The sequence below is a fragment of the Acinonyx jubatus genome, chromosome B1 (assembly GCF_027475565.1).
Source record: "Acinonyx jubatus isolate Ajub_Pintada_27869175 chromosome B1, VMU_Ajub_asm_v1.0, whole genome shotgun sequence".
Taxonomy (NCBI): Eukaryota; Metazoa; Chordata; class Mammalia; order Carnivora; family Felidae; genus Acinonyx; species Acinonyx jubatus.
The window spans coordinates 52,217,680-52,240,379 of record NC_069382.1 but is presented as its reverse complement, the minus strand read 5'-3'; positions in this window follow the sequence as shown (position 1 = coordinate 52,240,379).

Sequence of the window (22,700 nt, the reverse complement as noted above, 5' to 3'; positions counted from 1 at the left end):
GTTTTATTGATTTTTAAATTTTGTCTACTTCTATTAAATTTATTGATACTCTAATCATTATTTCCTAGCTTTCTGTTGGGCTAGATTGTCCATATTTTTCTATTTTTCTGAAGTGTAAAGTTAGTTTATTTGAGATTTTTCTTTTTTTTTTTTTAACATGTTTACCTCTATAGACTTCCTCTTGGTAGTGCTTTTGTTACATTCCATAAGTTCTGGCATTTGTATTTTGGTTTTTATTTGTTTTGAGATTTTTATGTGTGTTTTTCTTTTGATTTTTTTCTTTAATCTATTGGTTTTTCAAGATTGTGTTATTTATTTTCCGCCAGTTCATAACTTTTCCAGTTTCCTTCTGTTACTGATTTCTAGTCATTTCATTGTGGCAATCCTTTTAAGTATATTAAGACTTATTTTGTGATCTAACACATGATCTGGTTTGAAGATTGTTCATGCGCAAATGAAAAGAATATATATTCAGCTGCTGTTAGAATGTTCTTTATATGTCTCTTAGGTTCATTTGGTCTATAGTGTTCAATATACTATTTACTTATTAATATTCTTTCCATTATTGAAACTAGGATATTGAAGCCTCCTGCTATTATTTTATTGCTGTCTATTTCTTCCTTCAGATATGGCAATATTTGCTTTATATATGAATTAAATAATAAATTTCTTTATTCCTTATAACAGATTTTGACTCAAAGTCTATATTGTATGATACAAATATAGCCACCACTGTTCTCTTTTGGTTACAATTTGCCTGGACTATTTTTCCATCTCTTTGCTTTCAGCTTATGTGTGTTTTGCATTGTTTTTTTAATGTTTATTTATTTATTTTGAGAGAGAAATGGGGAATGAGACTGGGGGAGAGGCAGAGAGAAAGGAAGAGAGAGAATCCCAAGCAGGCTCTACACCCAGCGTAGAGCCTGACTCAAGACTCAATCCCACAAACCATGAGATCATGACCTGAGCCCAAACTGAGAGTCAGATGCTTAACTGACTGAGCCACCCAGGTACCCTAGGTTATGTGTGTTCTTAAGTCTAAGGTGATTCTGTTGTAGACAGCATATAGTTGGATGGCTTTTGTTTTGTTTTGTTTTCTTTTGTTTTTTGATCCAGCCAGTTTTTGGTTTTTGATTGGAGGGTTTTATCCATTTCTATTTAAAGAACTTATTGATAGGTAAATGGCTTCTTTCTTTTTTCTTTTTTTTTTCCTTTTCCTTTAGTTTAGAAAAATTATGGTACTAACATAATTATATCTATTTGGTATTCTCCATATTTTATTTACTCAATACTCCTTCTGCTCTCCATGCTGAATGAGCTTTCTTATGCAAACTTTACAATATCTGACTAAATATTTATAACATGCTAATCACTTTTAAATATTTGTGCCTACATTACAATGTTAAGTTTTAGGCTTACTCAAAATTAAAGAATTATTATAAGACAACTGCCTTTCTTGACAGTGCTCTTGACCAATAGTTAAACACATTTTATTTTTTTTACCAGTTATAGCTGAGTGATGAAAAGCATCAAAACCTTTCCAACTAATCACTAATGTGCTAAAAATCTTTTTCTGCATAAATGCTTATTGGTGTAACATTTACAGGTTACACCCACCAGTTCTTTTTAGTATATATAAAGGCCATACTAAAATACAATGCATGTCTTTTCCTAATTTAGCTCATATTCAATGTTAAAGATTACTGTCTTCAGAGTTATCATATGTCAAGCTATTAATTGATTATGTTATCGCAAGTATGATCAAGGGATAGTTATTAAGTAGAGGTAGTGCCTACCAGGCATTTTGTTATAAATATTCTGTTAATTGTGACGATTCTTATCCCTGAAACAAATATCCAAAGTAACTCAAGGTTTAAAGTCTATACTAAAGAAATTTCTTATTATAAAAAGTAAAAAGCTCTTACTAACTTAAAGACAATATTATAAAAACTGTTGTTTACTATGATTTCTTTAATATAAATGATTATTTTTCAAAAGACATCAAACTGATCTCACCAATTAAAATATCAGCTATCTCAATCTCTCTCATATACTCAATATTGTTAAAATAATCTTTTGACTTGTTTTTATGCAACAACAACAACAACAACAACAACAAAAATCCAAATGTGGCAGAATAAACTATCTTGAACATTTCAAGCATAACGTGGAGTACTATACCCAAAACTATTTGGACACCCAATATTATCTTGTGTGTCATTTTTATAACCCAGATGAATTGAGAAATTGAGTAAAGCAAGACTCTAAATCTCTACCACAATGGTAATTTCCACAGTAACAAATGACCTTTAATTAGTTGTTTAAATGTTTTTAAAGGTTTCAAGTTTTTATTTTTATTTATTTATTTTTTAATTTAAACTTTATTTAGTTAACCTACAGCACAATATTGGTTTTAGAAGTAGAATTCAGTGATTCATCACTTACATACAAAACCTAGTGCTCATTATTTTGTTGTTACATTTTCAAATTGAATTAAAACTTGCCATTGTCAAAGGCTAAATTTGTAATTATTTCACACCCCAGAAAATATTATTGTGTTCGTTCCACCTGGAGAACACCTTTAATATTTTCTGGAGATTAAAAAGAATCTCATTTTATAGTCAACATACTAAAAGGAACAAGTAAAATACTCTTATTAAATAGATAATTCAAGCCTACTTCATTTCATAGAGTTGGGAGGGTATAAAAAAAGGACACAGTAGTGTTTTAAACCCAAAACTATACAAAATCCCTCAAATTCTATACTATCTCTAAAAAAAAAAAACTAGTACTTCAAAATCCCTGTAATAATTGCTATGCGAAATTCTTACAGAGACCAGATTCTTTGCTTGAAACCTCCCATGATGGATTCTGAATTTGTTCATTCTGATCTTTTCAGATACTGTCAGAAAACTAGTACCTTGTCCATAGCCATACACCCAGGGGATGATGTTTCATTTCCAAAAGGGACATGCATTACTGGATACATCTCCATATTATATGTAACTATGAGACAGAATAAATACAGAGGTACAATATCAAAAAATACCAAGTGCAGAATTGGGTCTAAAATTACCATTCCAGATATTCTTAATCAAGAATACTGTTTTAAATACCAGGACATATACTAATCAATTCACGCTTCTTCTTATAATTATGCTTTCAATCATAAAACTAGGACATCCTGTTCCACTAGAGATTAAAGTAGAGGCACACTAAAATGTGTTCAAAACTAGATGACTTTGAGTAGACTGCTTCATCCCCAAATTCCACAAATTAAAAAAAAAAAGTTTCCTGATGTCAACAAGCTGCAAGCAAAATCTTTCCCTTTGACTTTAGTCTTGCCTCTTTGTCAACCATTCTCTTTTCAGTAAACCTATTATTGACTGAATGTTTGTATCCACCCAAATTCACATCTTAAAGCTGGTTTTATCAAGTGAAAAGGTGTTTTATATATAAACAAATAATTTTCCCAATAACTTAAAATATTCCCATAAGTTGCTCATATTTAATAAGAGCCGAATGTGTCAACTTTGATTTTATCTTGGTGCTTTGAGGATTTTACCTTGGCCCAAAGTTCCTAAACTATGATAGATGGTAATAATTTTTGTGACTAATGTCCAAAAAAGTTTAAAAACTTCAAATATAGAGACCCAGCAACAACAGCAAAAAATATAGAGATGCAACAAACAAATATAATCTCATTGGCTAAAATCCTAAATTATAAAATACTTCTCAAATATTTACACATCAGTCAACAAAATTTATACGTTAACCGTCTTTATCCATTTAGGCTACTATAACAAAATATGAAAGACTAGGTGGTTTATCAACAGCAGAATTTATTGCTTTCAGTTCCGGAGGCGGAAAGTCAGTGATTAGGGTGCCCGCATGGCTGAGCGAAGGCTCTTTTCCTTATCACATATTTCTCTCATATCCTCACACTCGGGAGCTCTATGGGATCTCCTTTATAAGAGCACGGACCCTATTCACGATGGCTATATCGTCATGACCAACTTACTTCCTGAAGTCTCCACCTACTAATACCAATGCCTTTGGGACTTAAGATTTCAACATATGCATTTGAGGAACACAAATATTCAGGCAATAGCAGTAAACAATAAATCTTGTAGGCCTGAGTAAAACTGAGTAAACTGAAAATATAGACAATTAATTAGTGTTGACAAATGAGTGATTTGTTCTTATTCTTCTAGTTAGGACTAGAGCATATAGAAAATTTGGATGATTTGGATGATGGGGTGGCTCAGTCGGTTAAGCATCTGACTTTGTCTCGGGTCATGATCTCACAGTTTTTGAGTTTGAGCTCCACATGGGGCTCACTGCTGTCAGTGAGCCTGCTTCAAATCCTATGTCCCCTCTCTGTCTGCCCCTCCCCCACTGGTTCTCTCTCTCTCTCTCTCTCTCTCTCTCTCTCTCTCTCAATAAATAAATAAATAAATGCTAAAAAAAAGAAAATTTTGATGATTCAAAATTTTCTCATAATGCACACTGATATTCTCTGACATTTATCTCTCCTCACTATCGAATATCTAAGTAATTAGTGTCCCTATCCAGCATTATATCAAACCAAAGATATTATAATGTGTTGAAGTGTGACCTCTAAAATTCATATGTTGAATTTATAACTTCCAGTAAACTCATAAAGTGATCTTATTTGGAAATAGGCCCATTGCATATGTAATTAGTTCAGATGAGGTTATACTGGAATAAAGTCAGCCCCTAATCCTGTATGACTGGTGTATTCATAAAGAGATACATTTTGGACAGAGGGAGAACATGTGAAAATCGGAATTATGCTGCCACAAGCCAAGGAACAACTTGAAATAATCCAGAAGAGATCTTTCCTTGGTGCCTTCAGAGAGTGGATAGTCTTGCAGACACTGCGACCTTGACCTGGTAGGCTACAGAATTTTCAGACAAAATTTCTGTTGAGTGACTCATTTTGTGGTACTTTATCACAGCATTCCTAGAAAATTACTAAAAAGATGAAAACCATCATAGTCAAATTTAGTTCTCTAAGAACTAGCTGTGATTAAGCTGGAAAGAAATTGAGAAAGTCCAATGAGGGAAAGATGTAGATCTGTAACGGACTTTCTAAAGTAAAGGAGGAGATATCAACTGGCAGATATTGCAAACTTCTCCTCTGTCCCATAGGCAAACTCTTAAGGATTGCATGTAGCTTATACTTGTTTCCAAGGTTGACCCCAGCCAACCTGCAACTTCAGTCTTCCCAGGTTAGCAATTCTTAACTGTCACCTAGTCAATTTACATATTAAATTTATGTTCCTGCTATTTTTTATCGTGCTCGATTTATTCCGCTTGGAGAACTTCCCTGATTCTGACAGCATGTCTGCAAATTGTTTTAGAGTTAAAATTATCTTTCTTCTTTGAAAGGAGGGTGATTGTTTATCTTAAAGTGTTTTTTAAGGGCCTTATTTGGCACAATAAAAATGTTATATAAATTTTCAAATTCCATGAACTTTTGCTGATATATGAAATTTTAAAACCTGATGGAATCTAAAACAAGCAGTCCCATGACTCTTTAGTATGTCAGTAACAAAGTAATAACTAATGACTGGTATCCATTGTCTGCTAGACCAAGTAGGGAAGCTTCCAAATCAGCCTTTAGATACAAACAGATTGTGGGGTGCCTGGGTGGCTCAGTCGGTTGGATGTCTGACGTCAGCTCAGGTCATGATCTTGCGATTCATGGGTTCAAACCCCACTTCCTGCTCTGTGCTGACAGCTCAGAGCCTGGAGACTGTTTAGATTCTGTGTCTTCGTTCTCTCCCCCTCCCCTTCTCATGCTCCCATTTTTTATTTTATCTTTTATTCAAGAATAAAAATAAACATTAAAAAATTACAGATACAGGGAGGAGCCAAGATGGTGGAACAGCATGAACATTTTTTGTGTGTCTCGAGTCCATGAAATAAGGCCAGACCAACACTAAACCATCCTATACACCTAGAAAACTGATTGGAGGATTAACACCACAATCTGCACAACCTGAACCACAGAATTCAGCACATACACGGTGCAGAGAGGTGAATTTGGGGAGCGAGAAGCTGCTGAGAGTAGGGAACCACTTTAGTGGGCGGAGAGAGGACAGAGACTGGGTGGGGGCAGTGGGGAGAATATAAGAAAAGCACCCCTCCCCAAAAGCAGCTGGAGAGAGAGTGAAAAATTGGAAACAGCTGCAGGGACTAAACTAAAAAGGGAGAAAGGAGAAAGAAGTTTTAAATTCTGTTAAGACTGTAAACAAGGGGAGTGCAAAGGCTGCAACCTCGCAGCTCGATACCTGGTGGTGCTCTGGTGGGAAGGGCGAATCCCCAGGAAGAGAGTGGAGTCTGGGAGGTCCTCAGGCCACACGGAGAAAAGCGGTTCCACTGCTGGAAGGACGTGGTGGAGACTGTTGAAGCCACCTGGTCCCAGCAGACCCCAGAAAACGGCCACATTTGCTGGTGCTGGAACAAGGTCCTTAAGGGGTGAAGCCTGGTGCCAGATGTGTATTGTGATTTTCCATAATCCCTGAAAAGCTGCTGCTACACGCTCTCTCGAACTTTTTCTGGGACAGGCTGGCACCTGGCCGCAGTCCTGGGGCACCGGCAGCAGCAGGGTCCAGCAAGTGTTCCTGGGTGCAGCCGACACTCAGCCATTACTCATTCGGCCATTGCTCGGTGAGACCCTCCCGCAGAGGGGGCGAACAGGTCAAAGCCTCAGTGCTTCAGAAATAAGGGGCCGGGGAAAACAGCCGCATCTGAGACAAAACTCAGGAGAGAGGCACTGCCTGGGGCTTGGTCACGGACAGTGAAGAAGCGGGGAGTGGATGAAAGCTAAAGATGGAGGACAGGTGCACGATTGCTAATTTGGGAGAACACAATGGGTAGTTGGGTCGAGCCAGTGTCTCTGCTCCGCGCATGCGCATACGCACCTACGAGCCCCGCAACAATCCACCCCAGTAGGCTAGCAGCGCCATCTAGTGGAGAGCGGAGCTGTTACACTGAGCCCCGCCCAACTGGGCCAACTTCGCTCTTCAAGAACACGTCTCACTGCTGGCTTAGTTTATGGACTATAAGGCGCTACACAGACTGACTTCTAGGGGAAAACGAAGTAATTTCAGTCCTATTTCAATCTGTTAGCAGGTCCATCTATTCAATTTTCTTTCTTTTTTCTTTTTTTCCTTTTTCTCTTTTACATGTCTTTTCTTTTTCTTGCATACAGAAACACAAAAAATTAATTTTTATTTTCAATTTTTATTAAAAATATTTTTCTTTAATTTTTATTACTATATTATTTTTGGTAAATTTTTTCAAATTCTATCTTACTTCATCATTTTATTTTAGTCTACTTCAGTGTATTCACCTTTTCAAATTATCAATTTCCTTTTTATTTTTTTGTTTCTTTTTCTTTTTTTCTTTTTCATTTCTTTTCTTTTTCTTGAAGGCAGAGAGAGAAAAACTTCATTTTACTTTCAATTTCTATTAAAAATATTTTTCTTTAATTTTTATTACCATATTTTTTGCTTTTATGTAAATTTTTCAAATTCTTTTTTACTGACATCATTTTATTTTGGTCTACTACAGTGTATTCACTTTTTCAAATTTTCAAACGATTTCTTTTTTTTATTTCTTTTTTTAGATCTTTTTTCTCTTTTTCATTTCTTTTCTTTTTTCTTAACATACATAAAAAGAAAAAATCATATTTATTTTTAATTTTTATTAAAAATATTATTCTTTAATTTTTTTTCTACTATATTCTTTACTTTTATGTATATTTTTTCAAATTATATTTTACCCCCATCTCATTTTAGTCTACTTTAGTGAATTCATGTTTTCAAATTCTCAAACAATTTCCTTTTTTTTCTTCCCCCCCCCATTTTCCTCTAATCTCTCAAACCACTTTCAACACCCAGACCAAAACACACCTAGGATCTAGCATCATATATTCGATTTGTGTGTGTGTTTAATTTTTAATTTTAATATTTTTAATTTTAATTTTTTTAATTTCAATTTTTCTACCTCATTAATTCCTTTCCTCCCTTCAAGATGACAAAACAAAGGAATTCACCCCAAAAGAAAGAGCACGAAGAAACGACAGCCAGGGATTTAACCAGCACAGATACAAGCAAGATGTCTGAACCAGAATTTAGAATCACGATAATAAGAATACTAGCTGTAGTTGAAAATAGATTAGAATCCCTTTCTGCAGGATAAAGGAAGTAAAAAATAGCCAGAATGAAATTAAAAATGTTATAACTGAGCTGCAATCACGGACAGATGCAGTGGCGGCAAGGATGGATGAGTCAGAACAGAGAATCAGTGATATAGAGGACAAACTTATAGAGAATAATGAAGCAGAAAAAAAGAGGGAGATTAAGGCAAAACAGCATGATTTAAGAATTAGAGAAATCAGTGACTCATTAAAAAGGAACAACATCAGAACCGTCCCAGAAGAGAAAGAGAGAGAAATAGGGGTAGAAGGGTTATGTGAGCAAATCATAGAGGAAAACTTTCCTAACCTGGGGAAAGACACAGACATCACAATCCAGGAAGCACAGAGGACCCCCATTAGATTCAACAAAAACTGACCATCACCAAGGCATATTATAGTCAAATGCACAAAATACCCAGACAAGGAAAGAATCATGAAAGCAGCAAGGGAAAAAAAGTCCCTAACATACAAGGGAAGACAGATCAGGCTTGCAGCATACCTATCCACAGAAACTTGGAAGGCCAGAAGAGAGTGGCAGGATATATTCAATGTGCTGAATTAGAAAAATATGCAGCCAAAAATTCTTTATCCAGCAAGGCTGTCATTCAAAATAGAAGAAGAGACAAAAAGCTTCCCAGACAAACAAAAATTAAAGGAGTTTGTGACCACTAAACCAGCCTTGCAAGAAACTTTAAGGGGGACTCTCTGAGAAAAGAAAAAATGAAAAAAATTATATATATATATGTATATATACCATATATATTTATATATATATATATACCATATATATGTATATATATATACCATATATATGTATATATACCATATATATTTATATATATACACCATATATATGTGTATATATATATACACCATATATATAAATATATATATAGTGTATATATATATATGTATATATATATATATACATATATATATATATATACCAAAAACAACAGAGATTCGAAAGGACCAGAGAACACCACCAGAAACTCCAACTCTACAATTATCATAATGGCATAAATATCTTTCAGTACTCACTCTAAATGTCAATGGACTCAATGCTCCAATCAAAAGACATAGGGTAACAGAATGGATAAGAAAACAAGATCCATCTATATGCTGTTTACAAGAGACCCACTTTAGACCTAAAGACACATTCGGATTGAAAATAAGGGGATGGAGAACCATCTACCACGCTAATGGTCAAGAAAAGAAAGCCGAAATAGCCATACTTATATCACACAATCTAGACTTTAAAATAAAGACTGTATCAAGAGATGCAGAAGGGCATGATATCATAATTAAGGGGTCTATCCACCAAGAAGACCTAACAATTGTAAACATTTATGAGCCAAATGTGGAAACACCCAAACATACAAACCAATTAATCACAAACAAAAAAACTCATCGATAGTAATACCATAATAGTAGGAGACTTCAACGCCCCATTCACAGCAATGGACAGATCATCTAATCAAAAAATCAACAAGGAAACAATGGCTTTGAATGACACACTGGACCAGATGGACTTCACAGATATATTCAGAACATTTCATCCTAAAGCAGCAGAATATATATTCTTCTCCAGTGCACATGGAATGTTCTCCAGAATAGACCATATACTGGTACACAAATCAGCCCTAAGTAAGTAAAGATCAAGATCATACCATGCATATTTTCAGACCAGAACGCTATGAAACTTGAAATCAACCACAAGAAAAAATTTGGAAAGGTAACAAATACTTGGAGACTGAAGAACATCCTACTAAAGAATGAATGGGCTAACCAAGCAGATAAAGAGGAAATTAAAAAGTATATGGAAGACAATGAAAATGATAACACCACAACCCAAAACCTCTGGGATGCAGCAAAGGCGGTCATAAGAGGAAAGTATATAGCAATCTAGGCCTTCCTAAAGAAGGAAGAAAGATCTCAGATACACAACCTAATTTTACGCCATAAGGAGCTGGAAAAAGAACAACAAATAAAACCCCAAGCCAGCAGAAGACAGGAAATAATAAAGATTAGAGCAGAAATTAATGCTATCAAAACCAAAAAAACAGAACAGATCAATGAAACCAGAAGATGGTTCTTTGAAAGAATTAACAAAATTGATAAAACACTAGCCAGTTTGATCAAAAAAAAAAAAAAAAAAAAAGGAAAGGACCCAAATAAACAAAATGAAGAATGAAAGAGGAGAGATCACAACCAACACAACAGAAATAAAAACAATAATAAGAGAATATTATGAGCAATTATAGGCCAATAAAATGGGCAATCTGGAAGAAATGGACAAATTCCTAGAAACATATACACTACCAAAACTGAAACAGCAAGAAATAGAAAATTTGAACAGGCCCATAACCAGTAAGGAAATTGAATTAGCAATCAAAAGTCTCCCAAAAAAACAAGAGCCCAGGGCCAGGTGGTTTTACAGGGGAATTATACCAAACATTTAAGGAAGAGTTAACACCTATTCTCTTGAAACTGTTCCAAAAAATAGAAATGGAAGGAAAACTTCCAAACTCTTTCTATGAATCCAGCATTATCTTGATTCCAAAACCAGACAGAGACCCCACTAAAAAGGAAAACTATAGACAATTTCCCTGGTGAACATGGATGCAAAAATCCTCAACAAGATATTAGCCAACCGGATCCAACAATACATTAAAAAACTTATTCACCACGACCAAGTGGGATTTATACCTGGGATGCAGGGCTGGTTCAATATCCGCAAAACAATTAATGTGATTCGTCACATCAATAAAAAAAAGGACAAGAACCATATGATCCTCTCAATAGATGGAGAGAAAGCATTTGACAAAATACAGCATCCTTTCTTGATGAAAACCCTCAAGAAGGTAGGAATAGAAGGAGCATACCTCGAGATCATAAAAGCCATGTATGAAAGACCCAATGCTAATATCATCCTCAGTGGGGAAAAACTGAGAGCTTTCTCCATAAGGGCAAGATCAAGATGGGGATGTCCACTCTCACCACTGTTATTCAACATAGTATTGGAAGTCTTAGCCTCTGCAATCAAACAACACAAAGAAATAAAAGGCATCCAAATTGTCCAGGAGGAGGTCAAACTTTCACTCTTTGCAGATGACATGATACTCTGTATGGAAAACCCAAAAGATTCCACCAAAAAACTGCTAGAACTAATTCATGAATTCAGCAAAGTTGCAGGATATAAAATCAATACACAGAAATCAGCTGCATTCCTATACACCAACAATGAAGTGACAGAAAGAGAAATCAAGGAATTGATCCCATTTACAGTTGCACATAACACCATAAAATACCTAGGAATAAATATAACCAAAGAGGTGAAAAATCTATACACTGAAAACTATAGAAAGCTTATGAAAGAAATTGAAGAAGACACAAAAAAATGGAAAAAGATTCCATGCTCCTGGATAGGCAGAACAAATATTGTTAAAATGTCAATACTACCCAAAGCAATCTGCATACTCAATGCAATCCCTATCAAAGTAACACCAGCATTCTTCACAGAGCTAGAACAAATAATTATAAAATTTGTATGGAACCAGAAAAGACCCCGAATAGCCAAAGCAATCTTGAAAAAGAGAACCAAAGCAGGAGGCATCACAATCCTGGACTTCAAGCTATAGTACAAAGCCGTAACCATCAAGACAGTATGGTACTGGCACAAGAACAGACACTCAGATCAATGTAACAAAATAGAGAACCCAGAAATGGACCCACAAACGTATGGTCAACTAATCTTTGACAAAGCAGGAAAGAATATCCAATGGAATAAAGGCTGTCTCTTCAGCAAGTGGTGCTGGGAAACCTGGACAGCGACATGCAGAAGAATGAACCTGGACCACTTTCTTATATCATACACAAAAATAAACTCAAAATGAATGAAAGACCTCAACGTAAGATAGGAAGCCATCAAAATCCTTGAGGAGAAAGCAGGCAAAAGCCTGTTGGATCTTGGCCGCAACAACTTCTTACTCAACACGTCTCCAAAGGCAAGGGAAACAAAAGCAAAAATGAACTACTGGGACCTCATCAAAAAAAAAAAAAAAAAGCTTCTGCACAGTGAAGGAAACAATCAGTGAAACTAAAAGGAAACCAACAGAATGGGAGAAGATATTTGCAAATGACATGTCAGATAAAGGGTTAGTATCCAAAATCTATAAAGAACTTATCAAACTCAACACCCAAAAAACAAACCATCCAGTGAAGAAATGGGCAAAAGACATGAATAGACACTTCTCCAAAGAAGACATCCAGATGGCCAACCGACATGAAAAAATGACCAACATCACTCATCATCAGGGAAATACAAATCAAAACCACAAAGAGATACCACCTGACACCTGTCAGAATGGCTAACATTAACATCTCGGGCAACAACAGATATTGGCGAGAATGCAGTGAAAGAGGATCTCCTTTGCATTGTTGGTGGGAATGCAAGCTGGTGTAGGCACTCTGGAAAACAGTATGGGGGTTCCTCAAAAAATTACAAATAGCACTACCCTACGACCCAGCAATTGCATTACTAGGCATTTATCCAAGGGATATGGATGTGCTGTTTTGAAGGGATACATGCACCCCCATGTTTATAGCAGCAATGTCAACAATAGCCAAAGTATGGAAAGAGCCCAAATGTCCATTGATGGATGAATGGGTAAAGAAGGTATGGTGTGTGTGTGTGTGTGTGTATACACACAACAATGGAGTATTACCTGGCAATCAAAAAGAATGAAATCTTGCCATTTGCAACTACGTGGATGGAACTACAAGGTATTATGCTAAGCAAAATTAGTCAGAGAAAGACAAAAATCCTATGACTTCACTCATATGAGGACTTTAAGAGACAAAACAGATTTACATAAGGGGAGGGAAACAAAAATAATATAAAAACAGGGAGGGGGGAGGAAATAGAAGAGACTCATAAATATGGAGAACAAACTAAGGTTTACGGGAGGAGTTGTGGGAGGGGGGATGGGCTAAATGGTAAGGGGCACTAGGAATCTACTCTTGAAATCATTGTTGCACTATATGCTAACTAATTTGGATGTAAGTTTTAAAAACTAAAACAATAAAGTAAATGAATAAATAAAAATTACAGACACAAATAGATTAAATTGAAAATGGTCAATTTAATATTATACGCTAATCCATTTTACTATCTTAAAACTTTTTTACTTTAACTACATAAATAATTACTCATTATTTTTGTCTCCAAAATAATGTGTTTATTATCAGTTAGCTCATCAAACTTTAATAATAATAATAATAATAATTAATAATAGATCCTGCAAATATAAATTTTATCTTAAGTACTCCCAAAACAATATCTATCAGTAGAGTTAGAAAAAATGAGTTTGGTTGGTTTGGCTTAGTCGGTTAAGGCAGAGGTTTCAATTTCCTCAGAGAATCATCAGTCATCATCATAGTCCTTACATTTATTGCTGGGTAACTTTGAAGATCTAATCCCCTTTCATGAACCCTGGATTCCTATTCCTTCATTTTTAAATTAAAATATATTTGATATATAACATTGTGGAAATTTACTGTGTACATGTTGATTTGATATATTTATATAATATGATTATATTATAGCGACTGTTAGTACCTCTATGACCTCATATAATTATCATTTGGGTTTTGTGGTTGAAATAATTAAGATCTAGTTTCTAATGATTGTAATACAATATTGTTGTCTGTATTCACTTTACTGTCCATTAGATCTCTCATTCTTATTTACTACTAGTTACAAGTGTGTCCTTAAAATACATCTCCCCTATTCCTTTAGCCCCCTGGCCCTGGTAACCAACATATAACTTTCTGCTTTTATATTTGGCTTTTTAAGATTTCACATATCAATGGTATCATACAGTATTGTTTTTGTCCGACTTGTCTCACTTACCATAATGTCCTCAAGCTCCATCCATGTTGTCACAAATGAAAGAATTTCCTTTTTTCTTATGGCTAAATAATATTATATAGATACAGATATAGAGTTGGATAGATTATACATAGATAGATGATAGAGGAATAGATAGATAGATAGATAGATAGATAGATAGATAGATAGATAGATGATAGATAGATAGATAGATAGATAGATAGATATTCACCTGTTGACAGAAACTTAGGTTGTTCCCATACCTTGGCTATTGTGAATAATGCTGCAATAAACTTGGGCATGCACATATCTCTTCAATCTCTTCAATATCCTGTTTTCATTTCCTCTGGGTGTATACCCAGGAATGGAATTGCTAATGAGATGGTAGATATATTTTTAATTTTCTTGGGAAACTCTATATTGTCTTCCATAGTGACTGAACTAATTTACATTTTACCAACATTGTACAGGGTTTTATTTTTTCCATATTCTCACCAACACTTTATCTCTTACCTTCTTGATAATAACCATTCTAAAGAGTGTGAGGTGATATCTCATTGTGATTTTGACTTGCATGCCCTTAATAAGTGATGTTGAGCATGTGTTTATGTACCTTTGATGCTTTCTTTGGAAAAATGCTTCTTTAGTTTCTTTGCTCAACTTTTTAATCAGATTGGGTTTTTGTTGTTGTTGTTCTTTTGCTTTTTAGATTGTATGCATTCTTATATATTTTGGATATTAACACCTTATTTGAAATATGGCTTGAAAATTTTTTCCTATTTTGCAGGTTGCCTTTTCACCTTTGCCTGTGTAGATGCTGTTAAATCTGATATAATCCCACTTGTTGATTTTTGGTTTTGTTGTTTGTGTTTTTGGTATCATATCCAAAAATTCATTGCTAAGACTAATTGTAAGGAAATTCTTCGCTATTTTCTTCTGGAGTTTTATGGTATCAGGTCTGTGTTTAACTCTTTACTTCGAGCTAACTTTTCCAAGTGTAAGATAAGGTTCACTTTTATTTTTCTGTATGTTCACTCAGGTTTCCTGGCACCATTTGTTAAAGAGACTACCTTTTTCCAATTGCTTGTTCTTGGTTTTCTTTTCAAAAATTTTTTCACTTTGTACCTGGGGTTTTAATTCTCTGCTCTCTACTCAGTTCCTTTGGTCTATGTGTTATATTTATGACAGTACTATACTGTTTTACTATAGCTTTGTAGCATAGTTTGAAATCAAGGAGTGTGATGCCTCTGCCTTTGTTCTTTTTCAACATTGTTTTGGCTATTTTAGGTCTTTTGTGGTTCCATATAAATTTTAGGATATTTTTATTTCTCTGGAAAATGTCACTGGCGTTTTTATAGCGATTACATTTAATATCTAGATGGCTTTAAATAGTATGAACATTTTAACAAAATTAATTCTTCTGATACATACACACAGTTTCATTTGCTTGTATCCTCTTTGATTTTTCTCAACAGTCTTGTAGTTTTTACTGTACAGATCTTTTACTTCCTTGGTTAAGGTTGTTCCTAGGTATTTTATTGTTTTTGATATTGGGGTAGATGAGATAGTTTTATTTATTTCTTTTATAGATATTTTACAAATATTTTACTGTTACCATACAGTGTGTAGAAATACAACTAGATTCTATAAGTTGATTTATATTCTGCAACTTCACTAAATTCGTTGATTAGATCAACAATTATTTGGTTGAGTCTTTGAGATTTTCTATATATAATATCATATCATCTGCAAATAATGACAATTTTACTTTTTTCTTTATGATTTGAATGCCTTTTATTTATTTATTTTTTGTCTTGCCTAATTTCTCTAGTTAGAATTTGTAGTAACATATTGAAAAAAGGCAGTGAGAGTGGGCCTACTTGGTGTTTGTTTGTTTGTTTGTTTATTTTGTTTTGTTTTAAGTAGGTTTCATGCCCAGCACAGAGGCCAGTGTGGTGCTTGAAATCTGAGATCAAAACCTGAGCTGAGATCAAAAGTTTATGCTTAACTGACTGAGCCACCCAGGCACCCTGAGAGTGGGTATTCTTACCTTATTCCTGATCTTAGCAGAAAAGTTTTCAATTTTTTCTCATTGAGAAAAATGTTAGCTACAGGGTTGCTGTATAACATCTGTAGATATAATACCTACAGGGTTGCTGTATAATACCTTCACCTTATGTGAAGGTATGTTTTTTCTATAACCAGTTAAGGAATTTTATCATAAAAAGTCGTAGTATTTTGCCAAATGCCTTTTTTGTATATTATTTGATTTTTATCTTTCATTCTACTAATGTGGTATATTACATTTATTGATTTGTGTATATTGAACCATCCTTGCATCCCTGGGATAACCCATTTGATCAAACCATATTATCCTTTTAATGTGTTCTTGCATTGGTTTACTAACATTTTGTTGAAAAATTTTGCATCTATATTCATCAGAGATATTAGTCTATGGCCTTCTTTTATTGTAGTATCCTTACCTGGCTCTGGTATTAGAGTAATCCTGGCCTTGAAGAATGAGTTTGGAAGATTTTTATTAAGTTTTTAATTTTAATTCCAGTATAGTTAACATACAGTATTATATTAGTTGTAGAGTATAGTGATTCAACAGTTTTACACATAATTGTTCAGTGCTCATCATGATAGGTGTACTCTTAATCCCCTTAACCTGTAAAACATTCCATCCAAGAAAAATAGAATACACCTATACACAGTGTATTCAAGTATACACAGAAGAATCCTCTGGTTAAATCACATAAAAAGAGACATAACAAATATTACAAATTTAAGAAGACTGAAATCATATCAACTCTATTATCAAGCCACAGTGGTATGATACTAAAGATCAACAGTAAAACAAAGCTGGAAAATCTACAATGTAAATATTAAATATTTGATATGTAAATACTAAGCAACAACTACTGCACAAGCAATGGGCCAGCTAAGAAATCAAATGGCAAATCAAAATATGTATCAAAGCAAAAGAAAAAGAAAACACAATATTCCAAAACCTATGTGACAGAGTGAAGCAGATGTTAGAATGAAATTTATGCTATAAATGTTTGTAAAGAAAAAATGTTGAAATAAACAACATTACACCACAAGGAACTAGAAAAAAGAAGAAACTTAGCTGAAATTTAGTAAGAGAAAGAAATAACAAATATTCCAATCAATCAATCAATAAACAAACTTGGCAGTTCTTTAACTACATTAACCAAGAGAAAAAAAGAGAGAAGTCTCAAAAACCAAAATTAGGAAGGAAAGAGAAAACAATACAATGAGTAACTATAGAAATACATAGTGTGATAATAGATTACTATTAAAAATTATATACTATCAACTTAGATAACTTAGGGGGAAAAAACAAGTAATTCCTAAAAACACACAAGTTACCATGATCAAATAATGAATCTTGAACCCAAGAAGTAGGACAACTTCTTAGATCAATGACAAGAATGGGAGTTGAGTTAGGAATCAAAAATCTCCCAGGACAGAGAAACCAAGACCATATGCTTTCACTGGTGAATTCTACCAAACATCAAAAACAATAACTAATGTAATCTTTATCAAAATATTACAAATAATAGAATAGAGAGAACACATTCAAAATCATTCCATGATTTTGGCCAGTACTACTCTCATACCAAAGTAGGAAAAAAACAATACACGAACAAAAAAGTCTAGTTTGTCCAATATAAGTATTGCTACTCAGACTTCCTTTTGACATTCCTTTGTGTGATAAATGTTTCTTCATCCCCTCACTTTCAATTTGCAGATGTCTTTAGGTATAAAATGAGTCTCTCGCAGGCAGCATAGAGATGGGTTTTGTTTTGGTTTTTTTTTTTAATCCATTCTGACACCCTATGTCTTTTGATTAGAGCATTTAGTCTACATGCAGAGTGATTATTCAAAGAAGAATTTAGTGCCATTTTGTTACCTGTAAAGCTGGTGTTTCTGGTGATGTTCTCTATCCTTTCCAGTCTTTGTTTCTTTGGGCCCTTTTTTTCCCCACTCAAAGAGTCCCCTTCAATATTTCTTGCAAGACTTGTTTCGTGGTTACAAACTCCTTCAGTTTTTGTTGTCTGGGGAACCCTTTATATCTTCTTTTCTTCTGATTGATAGCCTTGCTGGACAGAGTATTCTTGGCTACAGACTTTTCCCATTCAGCATTTTGAATTTATGCTATTCCCTTCGAGCTTGCCAAGTTTCTGTTGACAAATCTCCAGCTAGCCTTATGGGTTTTCCCTTGTAAGTCAAGGACTTCTTTTGTCTTGCTGCTCTTAAGATTTTTTTTTCTTTATCACTATATTTTGCAAATTTAATTACAATATGTCTGGTATTGGTCCGCTTTTGTTAATTTTGATGGGAGTTCTCTATACCTCCAGGATCTGGATGTCTGTTTCCTTCCCCAGATTAGGGCAGTTTTCATCTATTATTTCCTAAAATGAATTTTCTGCCCCCTTTTCCCTCTTTTCTTCTGGGACTCCTGTAATACAAATGTTACTACATTTGATGGAGTCACTGAGTTCCCTAAGTCTATTCTGATGTTGCATAATTCTTTCTCTCTTTTGTCCGGTTTTATTATCATCCATTATTTTATCTTCTAGGTCACTAATTCATTCCTCTACTTTTTCTAGCCTGCTCTTCATGCATCAAGCCTGTTTCCAAATCTCGTTTATTATATTTCCATTTCTGATTATGTTTTAACTCTTTTATCCCTGTTGTAAGGGTCTCACTGATGTCTTCTATTCTTTTCTCAAGCCCAGTGGGTATTATGATTGTTGCTTTAAATTCTCCATCAGGTATGTTACTTCTATCTGTTTTGCTTAGATTTCTGCTGCAGCCTTCTCTTGTTCTTTAATTTGGGATAACTTCCTCTGTCTTAGCATTTTGTCTAAGTCTCTGCCTTCTTCTCTGTGTCAGAAAAGCCAGTTATGTCTCCTGCTCCTGAAGGTAATGGTCTTCTGAAGAAGAGGTCATGTGGGACCTAGGGCCTGGCTCTTCAGGGAGTGTCTGTGGTGTGTGCTGTATGCACTGTGCTGTTGTATTTTGACTGCTTTTTTCTTTCACACCAGTCATCTACAGAGACTTTCCTTGCCTGCAGTGGGCAGTGTTTGGACCCTGATCTGAATGTGGAGAGTTATAACTAGGCGTGCCCTGGTCTGCTTGTGAAATGATACCTGACACCAATTCCAATTAGTTATAAAGGAGAGAAGCACTAGATTTTTGTGTACACGTACATGCATACAAATACAACATGATTCTTTGTCAATTTTTTTTTTATCTTGAGGAGGATCTGACCTGTACTCTGTATCATTCTGGTCTATTTTACTCAAGTGAGAGCCTATTCCTATTACCTGTTTACAAGCTGAAATCTTAGGAAAAAGTTCTGGTTGTTTTAAATTGATTAAGTTAACCCTTAACACTATATTATTTACAAGTAATTATTTTCAACCAGAGTCAATACTCCATAATAATTACCAGCTGTATATCAAGAAGTATATGGAGAAGAAATCAGTATATTAAGATTTTACTTACAATTTGTACATGTTGTCCTCAAAGATTTAATTTAAGGATCTTATGTTTTCTTGTGGGCTCTTGGCATCTTGTAAAATACCCCTATCCTTCAGTCCTAGAAAAGTACCCAAGCACTCTAAGAATGTAGGTCACTCCAATGATGAGTTTAATGTTCAGCCTGAAACGTTTCTCACCAATTATCTGCAATAAGCAAGACAGACAAAAATATCAGGTCATTATTAAATGTGCACAAATAAAAAACTCTTAGTTTTACAACTTAAAATACCATTATTGAAATTTTTTATGGTTCTATTTTAATTTTATTTTTTTAAATTTATATCCAAATTAGTTAGAATATAGTGCAACAATGATTTCAGGAGTAGGTTCCTTAATGCTCCTTACCCATTTAGCCCATCCCCTCTTCCACAACCCCTCCAGTAACTCTCTGTTTGTTCTCCATATTTAAGAGTTTCTTATGTGTTGTCCCTCCCTCCCTGTTTTTATATTATTTTTGCTTCCCTTACCTTATCTTCATCTGTTCTGTGTCTTAAAGTCATTATATGAGTGAAGTCATATGATGTTTGTCCTTCCCTGACTGACTAATTTCACGTAGCGTAATACCTTCTAGTTCCATCCAGGTAGTTGCAAATGGCAAGATTTCATTCTTTTGATTGCTGAGTAATACTTCATTGTATATATATACCACATCTTCTTTATCCATTTATTCATCGATGGACATTTGGGCTCTTTCTATACTTTAGCTATTGTTGATAGTGCTGTTATAAACATTCGGATGCATGTGTTCCTTCGGAACAGCATACCTGTATCCCTTGGATAAATACCTAGTAGTGCAATTGCTGGATCATAGGGTAGTCCTATTTTTAGGTTTTTGAGGAACCTCCATACTTTTTTCCAGAGTGGCTGCACTAGTTTTCATTCCCACCAGCAGTGCAAAAGAGATCCTCTTTCTCCACATCCTCGCCAACATCTGTTGTTGCCTGAGTTGTTAATGTTAGCCATTCTGACAGGTGTCAGGTAGTATTTCATTGTGGTTTTTATTTGTATTTCCCTGATGATGAGTGATGTTGAGCATTTTGTCATGTGTCAGTTGGCCATCTGGATGTCTTCTTTGGAGAAGTGTCTATTCATGTCTTTTGCCCATTTCTTCACTGGATGGTTTGTTTTTTGGGTGTTGAGTTTGATAAGTTCTTTATAGATTTTGGATACTAACCCTTTATCTGACATGTCATTTGCAAATATCTTCTCCTATTCTGTTGGTTTCCTTTTATTTTTGCTGATGGTTTCCTTCACTGTGCAGAAGCTTTTTATTTTGGTGAGGTCCCAGTAGTTCATTTTTGCTTTTGTTTCCCTTGCCTCTGGAGACGTGTTGAGTAAGAAGTGGCTGCGGGCAAGATCAAAGAGGTTTTTGCCTGCTTTCTCCTCAAGGATTTTGATGGCTTCCTGTTTTACATTTAGGTCTTTCATCCATTTTGAGTTTATTTTTGTGTATGGTGTAAGAAAGTGGTCCAGGCTCATTCTTCTGCATGTTGCTGTCCAGGTTTCCCAGCACCACTTGCTGAAGAGACTGTCTTCATTCCATTGGATAGTCTTTCCTGCTTTGTCGAAGATTAGGTAGTAGTACATTTGTGAGCTCATTTCTGAGTTCTCCATTCTGTTCCATTGATCTAAGTGTCTGGTTTTGTGCCACCATTATTGAAATTTAATGATAACTACTTGTAAAAAGAAAAACAATAGGTTGTCAGCGGAGGGTCTTGTGTCTTAATAAAGAAATTAAAAAGAAAATCAGAAAGTGGACAACAAAGTTCAAATTGTTGGAATCATAAAGGGGTTGAAATAAATATTTGTTCCTGACTTTATCCTTTGGGCTGAAATATCAGGCTATCTTATCCAGTTTGTAGTTTTTACCTTTCACATAGTCATTCTTCTAGAGATAGTCTGGTTTATTTTCCTATAGTTTGGTCAGGTTGTTCTAGGAATGTAGAAAGAGGGAAAAAGAATTAACCTAGTTTGGGTTGAGCCTACCGTGGTTGAATTGATGGAATCTAGAGCCAGGCTGTTGGGGTAAGAGAGAAAATAAAGGGAATTAACAAATGGGGAAAAAATGGAAAGAAAAGTTATTTTTGCCCAGAAATGTGGGAAGTAAGTTTTGAATCATAATAAGTGGTTAACTTATTAACTAATAGTTAACTAGTTAATGTGTAAGAGTTAAGACAGTGGAAGGTGGTCATAAGGGTTAGGGTTAAGGTTAGGAGGTGGTTAGGGTTTGATAATAATGTATAGGTGATAGTAAGATGCAATATTTAGCCATAGATCAATTGTTGAAAATGAGTTTTAAAGATAGAATAAGCCAGGTGCTGTATCAATTGTCCACATGTTCACAAAATCCAGAATGTGAGTAAAATTATTCGTGGGTATTAGCACATGGGACATCCAAAGCTTTGAAACTTGTGTAGGACTAATTTGGGATTTGGCATATGAATAGGAAAGCAAAACAAAACAAAACAAAAAAGACTAACTAGTGTTTTAAAGCGATGGCTAGCTACCAGCTGAGTGGTTGGAAGTGGATTTGATACTCCAAGTGAATTGCAGCCAGATGTCTGGTCTGTATGTTGTACGGGTATTCGAATATGGAAACCTTCTCCGTGGGTCTTTGCATGCTCTTCTGCTGTCTACTGGTAGGTTTAGTGTAATAGAATTAACCACGAATAAGGAGCTGTCCATGGAGAAGTTTGATAGAGAAGTGATTGTTGTTGCTTTTTATGAAAGGCAGATTCCATAAATGACAGGAAAATAATTCCAGAGGAAAAAAGGTCAAAGAACACAAAATCAAAATTAAAATAAAAGATGTAAGCAGAAATGGGTATAGGATCTAAGAGATTATAGGTCCTAAATTAGGCATCTTTCCTTTTTATATTATCAACTAAGGGAAATTGGTTTGATTAATCTGTTTTAGATCGCTTATAGTCAACTTCACTACCATGTGTTTTTTTCAACCATACCAGGGGTTTTTATTTCAAGCAATGTCACTTTAAT